Source organism: Phacochoerus africanus, chromosome 15 (genome assembly GCF_016906955.1).
Source record: "Phacochoerus africanus isolate WHEZ1 chromosome 15, ROS_Pafr_v1, whole genome shotgun sequence".
Taxonomy (NCBI): Eukaryota; Metazoa; Chordata; class Mammalia; order Artiodactyla; family Suidae; genus Phacochoerus; species Phacochoerus africanus.
In genome coordinates, this window is record NC_062558.1 from 57,236,366 (window position 1) to 57,253,983 (window position 17,618).

The following is a 17,618-nucleotide window of genomic DNA, read 5'->3' on the forward strand; positions in this document are numbered from 1 at the left end:
CATATGTAAGAATGCCAGCCATGGTGCCTGGCACATAGTAGGCCCTCAGCAAAAGCTGGTGTCTCTCCTTTCCCTTTACTGATGCACAGTGGTGAAGGGAGCAGACTATCCAGCCAGGGTGGCACAACACAGCAGCAACAGCAGAGTGATGCCCCAGTGAGGTGCAAGATGGCCTGCCAGCTGCCCTCTGGGGTACTAAATGGGTAGTCAGGCTCAGTAGGGGCTTGCTGTGTGGGTCTGGGAGGCACAGGAACTGGGGCAGAGCCCCTAAGGAGGAAAGGGGTTTATGTGGGTGGAGAGACGGGCAAGGGTTGAGCAGGCAGAGAACAAGGCACTGAAGCAGGAAGATGGGGCGGAGGGAGGGGAGTGTTTGTGAAGGACCCAGGGGGGCTCCTGACCAACAGGCTGAACAGTGAGCTAAGGCTGGGAAGGGGAGGAGAGGGAAGTCGGAGGTGGCAGAGGCTCCCAGTGGGCAACTTCCACTCAAGGATTTCAACCCATTCCTATAAGAGAAGGGGAACTAGTAAAGGCCTGTCAACTTGGAGTATCCATTATTAAAATTAATTTATGCCAGTGTGTAAACTGGACTGTCAAGGAAAAGGTGAAAAAACAGGGAATTTTTATTATTTTATTTTTATTTATTTACTTGGTCTTTTTAGGGCCATATCTGCAGCGTATGGAAGTTCCCAGGTTAGGGGTTGAATTAGAGCTGCGGCTGAGGCCTACACCACAGCCAGAGCAACAGTGGATCTATGTCGCATCTGAGACCTACACTATAGCATGCAGCAACACCGGGTACTTAATCCACTGAGTAAGGCCAGGAATCGAACCCACATCTTCATGGCTATTAGTCACATTCTTAACCGGCTGAGCCTCAGTGGGAACTCCCCAAATTTTTACATTTTATACACACACAGCCCTTTTTATTACAAAACATATATAGTCTACTTAACCCCACTTTAAAGGGCTTGGGCATTATTTTGACTCTTGCAATCAATTAAAAAGGTTTAAAACAGCTGTGTTTTTACTTTTCTGACATATTATGGTCATATCTAGAATTCATGTGATTTTTTTTTTTTTTGTCTTTTTACCATTTCTTGGGCTGCTCCTGCAGCATATGGAGGTTCCCAGGCTAGGGGTCGAATCGGAGCTGTAGCCACCGGCCTATGCCAGAGCCACAGCAACGCGGGATCTGAGCCGCGTCTGCGACCACAGCTCACGGCAACGCCGGATCGTTAACCCACTGAGCAAGGGCAGGAACCGAACCCGCAACCTCATGGTTCCTAGTCGGGTTCGTTAACCACTGCGCCACGACGGGAACTCATGTGATGTTAAATCAAGAATAAAACTTTCAATTACATCGCTGTTCCTATGGTAAAATATAATCTACTTCAAGGCAATTCACTTTGTCATAAACTTTGCATGAATAAAACTTGATAAAAAGCAGAGACCCACTGCATATGACAATAATTAAATCTACACTCAACAAGTACAAAAGAGTGACTGTAGGGATAGGTAATTTAGAACAACAACAACAACAAAAAAAAAAAAAAACAATCTGAAACATGTCAGGAAGTCATACTGAGGTTTGTTACCCATAATCTCCTGAGATATGGATTGTGGTATATATTTAAGAAAAAAACAAAAACAAAAATAAAAACTAGTAAGTACCCAAATTATGAAATGAATTGTATTTTCAAAACACAGGTTAAAAGTCCAAGATCAGGAGTTCCCGTCGTGGCGCAGTGGTTAACAAATCCAACTAGGAACCATGAGGTTGCGGGTTCGGTCCCTGCCCTTGCTCAGTGGGTTAACGATCCGGCGTTGCCGTGAGCTGTGGTGTAGGTTGCAGCCGCATTGCTGTGGCTCTGGCGTAGGCCAGTGGCTACAGCTCCTATTCGACCCCTAGCCTGGGAACCTCCATATGCCGCGAGAGCGGCCCAAAGAAATAGCAAAAAAAAAAAAAAAAGTCCAAGATCAGGGTATCAGCAGGTTTGATTTCTCCCAAGGCCTCTCGCCTCAGCTTGCAGATGGCCGCTGTCTCGCTGTGACCTCATGTGGTTTTTCCTCCAGTCCTATACGCCCCTGGTGTCTCTCTCTTCCTCTTCTTATCTTATGAGATCCCTACCCTTAAGACCTCATTTAGCCTTAATCACCTCCTTAAAGGCCCCATCTCCAAGCACAGTCACAGTCTGAGGTGCTGGGGATTAGGACTTCAAGGTGAATGATGGGGTGTGCACGATTCAGCCCATAAGAGCCGGGGTTGTCCACCCAGATGGGGATATGAGAGTGGGGCAGGAAGGATCTGTTAGTGTATTCACACACTGAGCCTCGGCCACAGCCCAAGCTCAGGGCCAAGGGCACTCAGGAGTCTGAATCCCAGCGCCTGGCTCCTGCTACTGCAAACAAGCATTCCTCTGAAGCCTGGTTGCTTACTTGGAGGTATTGGTAAATATACCAATTTGGGGAAAGGGAAGTGAGCCTTTCCTCTGCCCCAGCACCCTGTTGCAGAAAAAGCATGTGATGGAAAAACCCATCTGGGCTGGGGACAGCGTGAGGGCAAGCGAGCTCTGGGACTGTGAGCTGATTTATGTTGTGCTTGGTGCCTGGAGTGACTCCTGGGCGATCTGGAGCTTGACATTGTTAAGGACAGGTTTTTGTGATGACTTCAAAAAATAGAGAGTGACTGTAAATAAGAGGGTATTTGGCTGTTTTTAATTTTATGCAGCTCGTTATATCATGGTCAAATGAAAACCTTGGTATTTGGGGCAGGAAGCGTGTGGCCAGCGGCAGGATGGTTGCGGGGGGTGGAGCTGGTGGTGGGGGTGGACTTCAGGCAGGGCTGTGACACCACATGAAAGTCCTTCCAGGGTCTCACAGGAGGGAGGCACACAGAGGGATCTTTAGGAATCAACACAGGTGACTTCTTCTTCCCAACAAAGTTCCCTGCTCTATATATACCTTCCTCTGCTGGTCAATGAAGAGATAGGAACAGCGCTGCGGGGGCTGGGAGCGTGACTGACACATGGAGACAGACACAGAGGGCTGGGCAGCCTTCTGGGTACAGCAGACACACTGCCCTGGGCTCTGCGGCCCTGGGTCGTGATGTGAGATGGACCCAAGGCCTTGACATCCCTGAGGCCAGACTGTCCTACTCAGGCAAAGCTCTAAGCAGATCTCTGGATGGGTCAGGAAAAGGCAAGGAGCTTTCCCAAGTTGCTCCACACCTGGCCGGAAAAAGCAGTCACCCACAACTTGAACGGCAAAAATTTAGAGTCTTAGTACATAATCTGTGTTCCAGTTGAAAGAGCTTTGCACATCACACGTTTTCCTGTAATAACATCCCACTGGAAGCCTAGCCTCTATTTGAAAAACTACAAAGTGAAAAATGTGTAACAGAGAAATCGTTAGAATGGTCTTCTGGCGGAAAGGATGGGCTTGGATCAGGTGACCTGGGTTTAAGTCCAGGCTCTGACACACACTGGTGGTGTGACCTTGGACAGGTGAGGTAACCTGTCTGTGAGTGATGACAGCAGGTACCTCCTGGCGGTGTGGTGAGAAACATACAAGGGCTGGGGTCAGTGAAAGGCACACAGGACAAAGAGAGCTTGTGATCATGATGACCGAACAAAGGTTCTTTTGGAAATTTCACTGGGTTAGGGGAGAGAGAGAGAGCGAGGCTGTGTACACCTACCTGTGAATGGGACCGAGCAAAGGAGAGGCAAACCAGTTCTTATGAAACACTGCTGTAAACATTATATAATATTAAAACATCTCTTTCTAAGTGTGGGCCCATGGCATAGCTGACAGACAACATGTCTGTCTTGAAACAGAATATGTCACTAACAAGGACCTACTGTGGAACACAGGGAACTAGACTCAATATCTTATAATAACCTATCATGGAAAAGAATCTAAAAAGAATAGATATATGTGTAGAAATGAATCACTCTGCCACATACCTGAAACTAACACCACACTGCAATAAAACTTTTTAAAAATAGAATATGTCATATTCCCCCCTCTCTGAGACTCTATGGTCTTGAAAAATCCAGGAAATGGCTTTCCATGCCTTGGCTATCTCACCTTCCTCTCCTTTCAATCCTGACAGCTGTCCCTGGTTTGGAGTAATCAGCCATCAGCCCCAGCCCTTGCCACTGAGACTTGCCACCAGTGACCAGAAATCTTCCCTCTGGCCAGCAGGAACCTCAGAACTTTTCAGAGTTTGGCTTTGAGAAATCCTCTGCTGTAGGTCTTACAAAGATACTGGCAGATTTGAAAGAGATGTCCCTTCCTGCCTTGGGAAAAGGAGGCTTGAAATGAAGGTAAGCTGGAAGGAAGAAGCTAGAAAGTATTAGGAAAAGAAAGGAAGGAGGGAAAACAGGAGAGGAGGGAGAAAGAGGAAAAAGAGAAGCTATCTATGTTTTCAAAGTTTGCTATTAAGGAGGAAAAAAAGCAAGGAAGTGGGCCTTTTCATGAAATATATGTAAAAATATGAACATTTGTAAGAACCAGGATAAATTTAATAGAAAGAAAAAGAGACACAGCAGATGCTCACTGCAGCACTGACAGCAAACAAGGTGTGGTTACAGCAAGGCAGGAAAAACGACTTGACAACTACTTCCAAAGTGTTAGCTGCAGGGATCTTTGGGAGGCTTGGGGAATTGCATTCTCTTTTTATGTAAACGCAAAGAATCGATAGACTGATTTCAAAGAGAGAGGCCTCTGGGTGCACCGACTGCCTTTCCACCAGGAAGAGCCAGGGTGCGCCACCCCAAGAGCTGGGGGCCCATCTCCTCTTCTAGTTCCTTCCCAGCACCAGCTTCTATCGCCTCTCACCAAGTTCAAGAGTTTCCAGGTAGACCTTGAGACCTCTGAGCATCTCCTACCCTTTGGTTCCTGAGTGTAGCCAGCCGCTTCTACCCCAGCTAACAACCCCTTCCTTTTCCACCCCCACTGTCCATCCGCCTCCTCTGTTCCTCCCATCCCGCCTGCCCTGCCCCTGTCCCAGGTCCAACCCAGCCCCCGTGCCTCCCTCCACTGCCCTCAGGAAAAAGCACAAACTCTTGCTGCTGCCTACCCTCCCATCCCTGGCCTCCCGCCCTCCACACGACAGGCTTCCAGCCACGTCCTTAGGCTCTGGCCCACAGCACCCCTGTTCTACCACCTCACGGGGCACATTTAACTGAAAGTATCTGTTTCTTATCTGTCATGTCCCCCAAAACTAGGACACCTCTAAGGGCAAGGACCATGTCTTGTTCATGCCTGAACTCCTAGGACCCACCATGATCCCCAGAACAGGGTAAGCCTCAATAAACACTGCCTCATTGAACACACCTCCTTACAAAACTCTGTCCTGGCTCCCCTCTGAGACCAGGCCAACCCCCTCACCTGACCTTAGAGAACATCCGAAGGCTGCTTGCCTTGGCCACCTTGTTCCCCGCCCCCTGCCCTTTCTGCCTGCAAGTGACCTCTGCACGTGGTCTTTCTGCTCCCTTTGCAGCCATACCCAGCATACCCTTGCACCTTCTGAGTCCTAATTTAGTTCTTGTTCCCATTCAGCCCCAGCTCCTCTCAGAGCCCACCCTACACCACCCCCACTGAGGGCCAAACCCTTCCATGTTTCTGGAACTTCTGTGCCTCGATTCCTGCCTTCAACTCACACCAGCCCCAAGCCATGGTGGGCAGGCCCTCAACTCCCCAGTGTCCTGCACACAGAACCCGTCAGTGAACACAGCTGAGTGAGATGCTAGCCACTGGCTGGGGTGGAGGTGACTGTGCTGGGTGCCCCTGTGGGGTCCTGAGCTGTGGGTCCATGTCTCACACAGGCTGCCCTGAGGGAGGCCCCTGAACCTAAAATCAGAGGGCAGGTCACCACAGCCCTCCCCCGGCTGCCCTGTCCCCACGTCCTTATACCCTTATTTCCTGTCACAGGACACAGATAGGGTGGACAGCCAGAGGCCCTGCCACACCTCGATGAAGGCCCAGGATGAGCCCAACAACAAAAGACCCACCCCTCAGCCAGCATCCCATCCTCAGAATCACTCATCAGCCACATCAGAGACTGTCCACTGTTTGCTGAGACTGTAGGCAAACCCTTAACATCAGCCAGAAAGCATTAGGAATGAGAAGATGGTGTTTGTTCTCCTTTTAATGTAAAATTCCAGTGACTCCACTCTGAATACCGTCTGAGGCATTTAAGACCTTACAGTGTTTTTATCAAAATCTGCCTCTCATTAAAACATTTTAGGAGTTCCCAGTGTGGCTCAGTGGGTTACTAACCCAACTCTTATCCATGAGGATGTGGGTTCAATCCCTGGCCTTGCTCAGTGGGTTAAGGATCTGGAGTGGCTGCAAGCCTCGGGATAGGTTGCAGATGCAGCTCGGAACCCCAGTTGCTGTGGCTGTGATGTAGGCTGGCAGCTGCAGCTCCAATTTAACCTCTCCCCTGGGAATTTCCACATGCCACGGGTGCAGCCCTAAAAAGGATAAAACAAAACAACAACAACAACAAAAACCCCATTTTAAGTTTCAGTGTACTCCTTTTTAGTTTTATTTTTCTTATGTACCTGCATTTTCTAATATGCATTTTGGAATGCACTCTGGTTATATGTTTAAAATCGATTGCTATTATCAAAAAATGTAAAAGATCTTTGCAGAAAAAACAGTTACCTAAACAAACAAAAACAAATCTGCCCTTCATTAATCAAATACCATCCAAATCTAGCCTGTATCTTTCACTCATTTGGAAAGAAGTGAAAAATGCCTCACTAAAGTTATGAATAAATTAATTCACCCACTTATGATGGCTGGACATTTCATCTCATACGTCCTTTGCATCTGCTAATAAGTGAGGTCCCAGGTGTGACTTTACCCCACCCTGCTCGGCAAACTGGGGGCTCTGGCTTGAGCAGGCACCAAGGAATGCAGCGGCCCTGGCCAGAGAACAAGCCTCCTCTGGCTGTAGGAGCACATGGCGACATCCCTGACTCACCTCTTCTCGGTGTTTCTCCTCCCAACCTGGATGTGACGTCCACAGAGGCCCTTCCCGGCCCTGAATGTGGGACTGGCCATGTGCGGCTGGCTGAAGCCGGGTAACTTAGACTGTCTGGACTGAGGGAAGCTGAACTTGCAGGGCTCAGAGGTCAGGGAAGCAGGATGGGAGTGTGGGGCAAGGACCTGGGGCCTCTGGGCTGCCAGGCAGGGGCTGGGTCCTCAGATCTAGAAGCTAGACTGCCCTGTCCCCATTGTATGCAGATCAGGGCGGGCTCCTCGCCCTCCACCTGCCAGGGTTACAAAACAGGGGCAGGGCCTCTGCTTAACTAGAAACAGGCCTGGGCGGTGACTCATTCTAACTCATTTGAGAAGCTGCAGCTCTTCGGCTCCGGCCCCCACCACCTGTCCCCCACCCCCACCCCCCACCCGCCAACTTCCATCTTCTGGAAATGTCCAAGCTGCCTGCCACGCCCAGGAGCAGCTTGAGCGCCGAGCTTCTGCACTGGGAGCTGAGTGAGAGGAAACCAAAGGGGCTAAAAGGAGTAGCCACTCAGCCTTCCATCCCTGGGTAGAGACAGGGTGTCCGTGTGTATGGGAGTGGGACTCACCATGAAAACAGATAAAGCGCAGTATCAGTCCTGCAGAAAATGCACTCGCTGGGACTTCCGGCATCAGAGACTCATCATCTGGGGCCAGCCCTTGAGGCCCACTGTCTTCACATTCCCCCAGACCTGTGCTGTGTCTGGGTTCCTGGAGAAGGAAGAAATGTTTGCAACTTTGAGTTAATCTATCTGGGACCCATCCAGAATTCTACAGCTGTCCACTAGGAATGAGAGGAAAGCCAATGAAGGCTGTGAAGCCCTCCTGTGCCACGTGGGTACTCCTGTGAAGGTGGCCACTATGAAGGAGGTGTTGTCACCCATTTGTCAAGTGCCAATAGAACACGGGGCAGAACAGAGGTTAGATGTACTGCCCACTCAAAGGACTGACAATCCAAACGCTGTGGGTGGCCCCTGGGGACATTTCCAATTCCCTTCATACTTTAAAGGAAAATAAATATTCCTAGACAATCATCTCCCGTTCTTTCTCTTTGATAATGGAACCAACCCTTCCCTTCAAGATGTCAGGGGGCCATTTGGAGTCAAAGGCCACAGATCCCAACTCTACACTATAGGGCTGGGCTCATCCTTGAAACGGTGTTAATTGGAGATCCTACTGTTGCCAAACCTCTCTTTGCTTCCAGGCTAGGCCTGTAACGGGATCCAGATCCGGCTTCACCAGGGATCCCCAGTGGTTCTAGCTACATCAGACTCAAGATAACGACAACTGGAGTCTTTCGCTCAAGAGCCTATGGAAGCCTGCACTTCTCCATGGGAAACGGGAAATGGGAGCTGCAGGAACCTGCCTACGCCTGGGCTGCCGCCCAGTGCCTGGCACCCCGCAGGTCTGCCCAGGCCTCCCAGCCTACTCTAACCCTGAATGAGCTGGCACCAGCCTCGCCCTGGATCCCTCTTGGGCTTGGCCTCTGTCAAGGAGGCAGGGAGCTGAGGAACTGGAGGGTTAAGCAACAGCTTCCCAAGGGCAGATTCCTGTCCAGCGCCTGGTATCTGGTTTCTGAGCCAAACATGGGTGGCTCTGTTTCTGCTGATTCCTGATTGTGGTTGCAGACTGCACACTGGTGCTCTGTGCCTACCTGGGATATTCCTTCCCAGAAGAAGGATCTCAGTCAAGAGGGCTGGGAGAGGCAGGCCCAAGTGCAGGCCTTATATGCAAATGCCCCCACCAACTGCATTCTCAGAAGATGCTAAGGCCCTCTGGAGCCAAACCAACTTCTGTTAGCCTTTCATCTGGGCCCAGCCTAATCGGCTTGGCCAGGTGTTGTTTTAGAGACTTCAAACAGCCAAGTGCTTGATAACGGGGTGGGCTACGTATAGGTCTGAGGCTGGGACTTACAATAAGCAGACAGGAGCCTTCCTTGTCACCCTGACAGCTTTGCCCAGCCTCACCTACCACTTCTCAGATGGCCCTTGAGTGCTCTGCCTGATCATTTTTGCCCGTGGGTTAGAAATGTGGGAGAGACTGCCTGACTTTCCTGTCCCCCTCTCTAAGCACAGCTAACAGCAGAGGCTGAGCCAAGCTGCTGTTGTTCCGTCTCCACAAGCCACGAGGCGATAGGCTAAGGAAAGCCTGCACCTGTCCCAGGTTTCACCTGGGATTCTAGAACCTGCTAGGGGCAAACCCAGAACAACGAGCAGCACCCCCTGTGGCTCTCCCGAGTGACAGCCAGACAAGCAAGCGTTCAGTCACCCCACGTACAAAGGCCATTATGGTCAGTCTGGCCGTGTGGTTTCAGGATGTACAGAGAGCCTGGGGAGGCTGGAGCGGCTGGGGGTAAGAAAGGGAAGTGGCTTATCCGCGCTCCCCTGGTGAGTCAGCAGCAGGACCACTCAGAGAATCCAGGGGCTTTGACTAACAAGCTAGTCACCCTGCCCTGCCCTGTTGAAGGGAGTAGAAAGGAGGGAACGGGTCAGCCAACAGCACTTGGGTGCCAGGACGAGAACAAACCACGGGGAGAAGACTGGCGACCAGGAAGCAACCGGAAGACACGAGAAATCCCTTAGAGCAGCGGCTGAGGTGCGCTGGCCCGCATGCCCGCACGCAAAGGGGCGTCAGACAAGTTACAAAGGGGCGGGGGCAGAATGACACTGTGCTGTGCTCCTGGCCCCCGGGAGTGGGTAGCGGCCAGGTGATGGTGGTGACGAGTTAGGAGCACCACGGGGAGAAGGGACTCTCGAGGAAGGGATGGCAGGTTCATCAGGGTGCCCAGGAGGCCAGCAGCGAGCTCCCCTGGCTGGCAGGAGACCCAGGGCCCAGGCCGCCTCCTGCCTAGCAGAGGGTTACTTAGCGAGGTGGTGCTGAGCTGGCCTCCTGAACAAGAAGTCTGACCAGGAGAAAGGCCGGGCAAGGCCTGGCTGGGGCCCAGCTTGTATGAGGGGTATGTGGGGACAGTGGGCAGACAGGCCTGCCTGGGGCAGAGGGGCTGGGGAGGGGGTGGGTGAGAGACAGGGAATAAAAGAAACAAAGAATGTCTGCCCAGCATCCTCATTTTTTTGGTTTTATGGGAAACATGGTGAAACTCTTTCTTACAAGTGGCGATTATAGAGGGTGGGGGTAAGAGAGAGAAACCACAGTGATTTTTTTTTTTTTCTTTCTGGACCGAAAAAATGTTTTCCCCAAACTAAACAAAGTTAAATTGAGAAATGCAACATGGTACCTTGGGGACCTGGTGGCTCGGTGCTGCCCTGACCCACCGGCGCCTGCCTCAGACTTGCGTGGCCTCCTGAGGAGGAAAGGGGACGCTTCAACTTTTCAAGGTCCAAACAGTTATGGTTCTCTTTTTGCAAAACAGTTTCTGTCACCTCCTATAATGGTACTGGAGTCCTTTGAGGTGGCACATTTTGTGGCCTCAGCAACACAGGTGAGTGGGAGCCCCTCCCCAGCCACCTGCCCAGGGATACACCTCCTCCTGAGAGTCGTGAGGTGACAGCAGCGTGGTGCCCTGCATTTAACACTTGGCTCAGTGGCTGCTGTGTGAACTAAAGGTGATTTCCCTGGCAAGACAGGGCTAGAGTATCTATGAAGAAATAAAGGGATCCCCTATTGAAAGGACCAAACTCTGTCTTCAAGGTGACCCAGGAGGAAAACTGGTGCTGGGGGCCTGGGGGTGCAGTGGGATCTTTCTGGCATGAGCTCTTCTGCGATTTGACTCAATGAAGCCATTCATTTCAGAGCTGCTTTTCTTAAAAAAAAAAAAAAAAAAAAAAGTTGGAATCATTCAAACTTCTTCAGCAAATTGCAGTGATTTTGAAGTGAATAAAAAAAAGTCGGCAGCCCCACCCACATGCTCCTCTGTCAGAAACCATGTTATCTATGACGGGAAATATCTGCAGCCTAGGAAAAAAATTCACTTCAACGGCTCAATTGCACGTTGCGGGGTCATATCTTTACTTACATGAAATCTTGCTCTCCACCATCTGATTTAGGTTAACTGCTGGATCTGAATCTAGCCAGGTCTTGGGTCTACAGACCCCTTTAATTAACATGATATCTTTTTTTTTTTTTTTTGGCTTTTTAGGGCCGCACCCATGGCATATGGAAGTTCCCGGGGCTAGGAATAGAATCAGAGCTGAAGCTGCCGGCCTATACCACAGCCACAGCAACACCAGATCTGAGCTGTGTCTTCAACCTACAACCATAGCTCACAGCAACACCAAATTCTTTAACCCACTGAATGAGGCCAGGGATCAAACCTCAGGCCTCATGGATACTACTCTGATTCATAACCTGCTGAGCCACAATGGGAACACCAGCATGATATCTTGCATTGGTTTTAAACTGGGTGGCCTTGCTTCTGTTTCCTATCTGTGGAGCGGAGGCCCCAAGGGTGGGGTTTCCCCTGGGGCTCTTCCCTCTCTCCTAGGACCCACTGGGCACTGAGCAAGGAAGCCTGGGGCAGAGAATCTGGGTTCAGAACCCAGATCCCAATTCTGCTGCCTGTGCTTGCTGGGCTGGCTCCTGTGCTCAGGGGGAGGGCTTCACTGTTCTGCAGGAGGCAGGGGCTGGTCTACTCGGCTTGTACCTTTCAAGTATGGCAAGGAGGCTCCCAGGCTGCTGGCTTGGGTCCTGGCCTGGGCAGTCCCAGTGCAGATATCTATGCTAGTGACACCAGCAGCTGTCTGCTGGTTGGAACTGAATCCCAGAGCCAGCATAATGTTTTCCAAGCAGTCTAGGTGAGGCAATTGAAAAAAAGGTAAGAGTTCCCTTGGTGGCTCAGTGGGTTAAGAACCTGACTAGTATCCCTGAGAATGCAGGTTCGGTCCCTGGCCTCACTCAGTGGGTTAAAGATCTGGTGTTGCTGTGGCTGTGGCGTAGACCAGCAGCTGCAGTTCTGATTCAACCTCTACCTGGGACCTTCAATATGCCCCCCTAAAAAATAGTAGAAAGAAAAAAAGGTGAGGTGCATATCCCTTCAGCTCAATTGTAACTTCTGTCAACAGAGGCCAGGAGTGACATCTCACCTGAGGATTCCTCCCACTGCCCCACACCCCACACCGCACCACCCCACCAAGGCAAATGAATTCATGACGCAGGACAAAGTGCCTTGTACCTTCTTCAAGACCAGGGCCAAGTCCATACCAAGTCTTCCAGGTGTTTCAGCTTCAAATTCCATTTTGTTCATTGGTAGCTTTTCCTGAGCAGTCTCCTAAAGTGCTCGGTGAAATCAACGTCACGGCCGCATTGATCCCAAAGACGATCATATGGGTAAGAACTGTCAATAAGACAGAGCAGAAACATTCTGAGAGGCATGGGGCGTGCAGGTAGCAGAGCTGGGGGCCAGGAGTGGGGGGCATGTAACTGCTTGTAGTGAGAGTTTGTATCATGGGCCCTCTCACCTGTCTCTCCTTCCCCCAAAGCCAAACAGTAGCTTCTACCCTAAACCAAGGTCACAAGTCATCATCTACTAGAGTGGCCAGAATTAAGACACTCAGAGAGAGGGGGTCAGGTTAACGGAGTAAGAGTTGCTTGAAAGTAGTAAAAAGAGGAATTACTTAACAAATGGTGCTAGAGCCACTGGCGAGCCATTTGGAAAAATAAATTAAAGTTGATCCTTATTTTACTCTTTACTCCCAATAAATTCCATGTGGATAAAAGCCTTAAAGATAGATAGTTCCCAAATCTGACTAGTATCCAAAATGGATTCGAGTTGGATCCCTGGCGTCACTCAGTGGGTTAAGGATCCGGCATTGCCATGAGCTGTGGTGTAGGTCGCAGATGCGGCTTGGATCCTGTGTTGCTGTGGCTGTGGCGTAGGCCTGCAGCTATAGCTCCAATTTGACCCCTAGCTTGAGAACTTCCATGTGCCATGGGTGCAGCTCGGAAAAACAAAACAAAACAAAACCCTTAATGATAAAATTTGAAACTGTAAGATTTAAAAATCATGAGTGTGTTTATTGATCACCTCTGCCTGGGGAAGTCCTTTTTAGCAAGGAAGCCATAGATTTAAAAATTATAAATTTCATACCATAAAAGAAGACATAGTTTTGTGTAGTAAAAGTACATTAAAAAAAAAAGACAAACCAGAGAAAATACTTGCGACACACATGAAAACATAATCTCATTAAATTACAAAGACCTAGTACACATCTATAAAGAAAAAGCAGACTAACACAATAAAAAATTAGACAAAGAATAAGAATGGACAGTTTGTAGAAAAAATAACACAAATGTCCAATAAGCACTTTCACTGGAAATTAAAAGACACAGACCCAAGTGATAATAGGATACCATTTTTCACCTAATTGTCAAAAATTGTTAACTTGGATAATAATTAGTGTCTGTCAAGAAGAAATATAGAGAAACAGGTGTCTGCAGATATTGATATGGGATCTGTCAATTGGTGGTCATTTTGCTAATATTAAGATTCTTCTGAAAGCAATTTAGCAATATCAATCATAATTTTAAATGTCTACAACCTCTGATCCAGGAATTTCACTGCCTGAATTTAGCCTATGACTGCAGTTGCAAAATTATGCCAAGACATACTGCACAAGCATGTCCATGACAGCCTTGCTAATAGCAGAAAAGCTGGACTCCACCTGAAGGTCTATTATTGAGACTGGCTAGAAAGTAGAACTCGAAGAAGCAGTTTTTAAAAAGGTTAAAGGTTGATTGGTAGATCTCTATATAGAGGACCTTTGATTTTTTTCAATAAGTAGGGAAAGAAAGCAAGGCTCTGAACAAGGTATTTAGGAATATCTAAGTTTTTAAATTGTGCACCTTGTTAGTAAAAAAACTTTTGAACAAATGCCCTTATATATTAATTGATTGATTGATACATATATGAATATGTACAAAAACAGCACAAAAGGAGTGGATTAAAGCAAAGAAATACCAGCTCTCATATTTTTTTCTTCTCTCTTCCCCCAGTGTTTTAAAGCTTCCCTTCAGTGCATGTACTCAGGCCACATTAGAGTGAGTATATTTTAAAGTATATTGAAAAATTGGTGACACTCTTTCCATTGGGAGGTGTGGTCCATGCCTTGTTCCCTGCAAACCAGACAGGCCACCAAGATAGAGCAAAAATGACAATGAGTGATCTGAGTCTAGATGATGACAGGGGGTGCTGCTTCTATCTCGTCTCTAGAACATATGATCTGAGAGACTTCACAGCTATGAGGGCAGTCGGACTGCCCTGAGGTTACCATGCTGTGAGGGAGCCCAAACTAGCACACATGGAAAGATCAAACAGAGAGAGATGGATGCCTGGTCAGTCCCTAGTGGCCCTGTCCACGTCTGATGGCAGCTGCACAGGCAGTGACAAGCTAGACCGCCGAGCTGAGCCCTTCCCACCTACTAACCCACAGAAAGCACAGGAGATAAGACAACACCGTTGTTGCTGGAAATCTCTACATTCTGGAGTGAATTGTTACACGGCAACAGCTAGGAGGTGCAGATCATGATCCCAAATGTTCATATATGGATGTGCATGTATATACTACAAATTATATTCCCATAAAGAAAATTGTATACACACATTTGCTGTACTTTGTATAATTTTGAGGGGGTTAGAGGACAGAAGAAACTGCCGAGGAGGCCCCATTGTGACTCAGCAGGTTAAGAACCGAACATTGTCTCTGTGAGGATTCGGGTTTGATTCTGGCCCTGCCACTGGGTTAAGAATCCAGCAATGCCTTGAGTTGCAGTGTGCATCGCAGATGTGGCTCAGATCTGGCATTGCTGTGGCTGTGGCTGTGGCTGTGGTCAGCAGCTACAGCTCTGATCCAACCCCTAGCTCAGGAACTTCATATGCTACAGGTGTGGCTGTAAAAAGAAAAGAGGGAGTTCCCACTGCAGCGCAGTGGAAATGAATCTGACTAGTAACCATGAGGTTGCAGGTTCGATCCCTGGACTTGCTTAGTGGGTTAAGGATCCAGAGTTGCCATGAGCCAAGGTGTAGGTCACAGACCTGGCTCGGATCCTGTGTTGCTGTGGCTGTGGTGTAGGCCAGCAGCTACAGCTTCGATTTGACCCCTAGCCTGGGAATCTCCATATGCCTCAGGTGTGGCCCTAAGAAGCAAATTAATTAATTCATTAATTAATTACAATAAAGAGGAAAGAAAAGAAAAAACAACAACAACAACTGCTGAGAGTGATCCCTTTTGAAAAGGGGGACCAGGAGACATCTTTGTTAGAAATGGAATGATAATGCTCTATCATTGCTTGCCTGATCTATAATTTTTCCCCGTGGTAGCTTTCTAAAAATGTTACCTGACTTGGGAGGAAATGTATTCTAGCTTTTCCAAAGTCTGGGGACATTAAGATTCTGCACAGTCTGGCTGAACAGTAGTGATGTGTTTAATGCCATCTGAAACTGACCCCAGTCATTAATCATGTAGCCTCTGAGGTCAGACTGTGTTGGCCCACAGCCTGGCTCTATCACTTCCCATCCTCTCTGAACCTCAGTCTCCTCTTCCATAAAGAGCAAATTATACTAGTACCTAGTGCTACTATTACTTATCTATGCTGCATAAGAAAGTACCCCAAAACCTAGAAGCTTAAAACAATCATCATTCATTATCTTGCAGTGTCTGTGGGTTACGAATCCAGGCATGACTTTGTTGGGAGCTTCTGGCTGGAGGTGTCTAGGAGATTGCAGGCAACTATCATCTGGGGCTGCAGTCCCATCTGCAGGTTTGACTGGGGGAGGCGCCTCTTCCAAATCCATGCATGCGGCTATTGGCAGGATGCCATTTCTTGCAGGCTATGGGACTAAGGGTCCCAATTCCTGGACTGGCTATTGGTGAGGGGGCCCCCTCAGTCCTTTGCCACACAGGCCTCCTGACAGGGCAGTTCATAGCATGGCAGCTGAAGCTCCCAGGATGGAAGCCAGTTTTATAATGTCATCCTGCAGGTGACATGCCATTACTTCGGCCACACTCTATCCACTGCAGGTGAGTCTATGAGTCTCACCCACACTTAGGGGCAGGATTACACAAGGGAGTGGATGCCAGCAGGTGAGGACCACCAGGGAACATCTTAGAGGCTGTCAGCCATGGAACCTACAGGGCAGTTGGGAGGATTCAATCAATTAATGTCTGAAAGGTCTTATTCATGTAATGGATTCCTGTCCTTGTTAACATTAACTGTCCACGTGTCCTTTTCTACAACAAATTTATGGGGAGATTTCAGTGAGGGCCTTTTGCCAACAATGCACTAACTCATCCATAGTGAGGTCTTCTTGAAAGCCCAGAGCGTTCACTTAGGGAGTCCCTGCCAGGCCCTGATATGGGCTGACCTGCTCATAGCTTTGGGCCCCTCACTATACTACGGCTGGGCATTTATTTAACTCTATGTATGTGTTTAGCACCCACAACAGGACAGGAACTCAGGGACCCAACAGTGAACCAGGCAGATGTGGGTGTTGCCTTCACAAAGCATACAGGTTAGCGGGGAAAAGGCAGCTTCAGACATCCCTGGATTCTTTTAATACCTGTAACAGAGAAGGTATAAACCTAAAATGATTATTGGGGATAAGTGGGACATTGATCATTACTTATTATATTTAATTTACCAAATATTTAATTTATTGAATTGAAACATATTTACTATGTTATATTTATGAAATTTACTGACACAAGGGGAGGGCACACCTCCACCAGAGCAGAGGCAGGAAAGTAAACTTCTTGCCACCCAGGTAGGACTGGCTTCACAAGACTGGTGACAGCCTCGTTCCCTAGGAGATTCAGCCTGGGTCAGGGAGGGCAGAATTGGGACTCCCCTGAGTACTGTCACCCTCCAAGGGGGTTAGGCTGCTTCTTTGTAGGAGCATTTTTACAGTCTCAACGGTAAATATTCATGCGTTGAACAACTATTTTATGACAAGTAAGCAACTGCTACTCTCAGGTGCCCATGAGGACCTGCATGTTATAGACAAAGCAAAGTAACAGAAAGTGTGGATCCTGCCCTCATGTAGTTCATTATTTCTTCATAGAGACCACAGATGCCTACAGCAGAGAGTCCATCTTTGTCTTCTGTGAGATCCAGACCAGCATGGAATCAATTTGTAAAAGGGCAAAAGGTCAAAGTATCCTTCTGGGTGTCCACAGCCTTAGTGAACAGAAAACCTGGCCAAGGGGCCTAAACAAAAAGGTGTCTATTATGTCGTAGAACAGGAGGTTTGGAGGCCAAGCGGTTCAAGGCTCAATTAGCATAGAGGTTTAACGCTGATACTAAGGAGCCGGGTTCTCGCCACCTTTCTGCATCTCCAGCCTCAGCATCATTGGCTTTTGTCTTCAGTCTTGTCTCCTCGCACTCACAAGATGGCTGCGCCAGCTCCTGGTATCAGGAGTCTTTCACAGCTGCCTAGAGTCTCCATGAGCAGCTGCGTGGCTGGCACCGGGAACTGTATGACAGGTCACCTTCGAGATGCGGGATTCTGGTAGGAGAGAAAGTCAGCGGGGAAGGGACGAGTATGCAGCAGTGAATCCTCTTTTCTACCTTACACTATATGAATTAAGTTCTGAGCTTACTTTCAGGGAACACTGATCGTGTATCAAACACTA

At 48.6% G+C, this 17,618-nt stretch overlaps 1 long non-coding RNA gene across 1 annotated transcript in view; it reads right to left on the bottom strand.

Annotated features, from left to right (window-relative positions):
- Window positions 1-12,325, bottom strand: part of LOC125116777 (uncharacterized) — a 44,281-nt gene extending 31,956 nt beyond the window's left edge. The window contains exons 1-3 of the long non-coding RNA XR_007132421.1: window positions 12,164-12,325; window positions 10,271-10,336; window positions 7,605-7,746 (exon numbers count right to left, since the gene is read on the bottom strand). This is a non-coding gene — a long non-coding RNA (uncharacterized LOC125116777). The remainder of the gene's footprint in view (window positions 1-7,604; window positions 7,747-10,270; window positions 10,337-12,163) is intronic.
- Between the last annotated feature and the right edge of the window lie 5,293 nt (window positions 12,326-17,618).